We start from the raw sequence: 1,227 nt of genomic DNA, 5'->3' as shown, positions 1-1,227 counted from the left end.
AGGAGACCGGAGATCGAGGCATCGCAGTTTGACTTGAAACCTGTGATGTTTCAGATGCTTCAAACAATAGGCCAGTTCAGTGAAATGCCCACAAAATATTTGCATCTTCATCTTCGATTGTTTGTGGAGGTGAGTAATTCCTTTAAGATGGCCAGCGTAACTGAAGAGGTATTGAGATTAAAGTTGTCTCCATACTCGTTGCGATGAACGCCTTCTGGTAAAGCATTTTCCACCTAGCAAAAATGATAAGTTGCGGAATGAGATCACCACTTTTCAGTAGATGGATGATGAGTCCCTATTCGGGGCATGGGAAATATTCAAGAGCTACTACAAAAATGCCCTCACCACAGGATTCCGCATTGTCTCCAATTAAAAACATTTTATAATGGTCTCAATGCACACACAAGGTTGGTTGGTAGATGTTGCTGCAAATGGTGCTCTCTTTTCGAAGACTTAGAATGACGCTTACAAGATCATCGAGAGAATAACTAGTAACAATTACTGGTGGCCAACAAATCAATCAGTTTTAGGAAGACGAGTAGCCAGAGTATATGAAGTAGATGCCCTTTCTTCACTCTCAGCTCAGGTATCTTCTATCTTTTCAATGCCGAAATAGTTTACTACTAACGGTTTAAATTATGTTGCAGCTCAACCACCAATCCACTACCAATGAGGTGGACCAAATAAAAATTACATGCAACATAAATCAAATCAACCTCTTGGTTTCAATCAACAAGTTCAAAAACCAGTGCAAGTTGAACCTTCCAATAATTTGGAGAATTTGTTGAAGGCATACATTGCAAAAAATGATGCCTTGATTCAAGGCCAAGAAACAACATTGAAGAATCTGGAAAATCAAGTGCGATAATTAGCTAATGAGGTTAGAAGCAAACCCCAAGGTGTTGTACCAAGCAACATATAAAATCCAACAACAACTGAGTCTTCTAATAATCTTGAGAACTTTTTAAAAGCATATATGGCGAAGAATGATGCAACTTTGAGAAATTTGGAGAACCAGATGGGGCAATTAGCCAATGAACTTCGGAATAGATGGAACGACGAAAATGTGCAAGTGTACACAATCGCAACAGGTAATAAAGTGACAAGTAAATGTCGAGTTATCGTACCCACAGGGACTGTGAAAAGAATTATTTATGGATGCTATTTAAAACACTTTGGTGAAGAAAAATATTTTGCTTGAAGAGGGTGATTAAAAAATAAGATTTT

General features: G+C 38.1%; 1 non-coding gene across 1 annotated transcript; it reads right to left on the bottom strand.

Moving 5' to 3' along the window:
* Positions 1-248: 248 nt before the first annotated feature.
* On the bottom strand, positions 249-354 carry LOC121215135 (small nucleolar RNA R71). Its single transcript, XR_005910864.1, has one exon. It is a non-coding gene; the product is annotated as a small nucleolar RNA R71 (small nucleolar RNA).
* Positions 355-1,227: the final 873 nt, after the last annotated feature.

Source organism: Gossypium hirsutum, chromosome D02 (genome assembly GCF_007990345.1).
Source record: "Gossypium hirsutum isolate 1008001.06 chromosome D02, Gossypium_hirsutum_v2.1, whole genome shotgun sequence".
In the NCBI taxonomy this organism is placed as follows: domain Eukaryota; kingdom Viridiplantae; phylum Streptophyta; class Magnoliopsida; order Malvales; family Malvaceae; genus Gossypium; species Gossypium hirsutum.
This window is presented reverse-complemented; position numbering and strand designations above follow the sequence as displayed.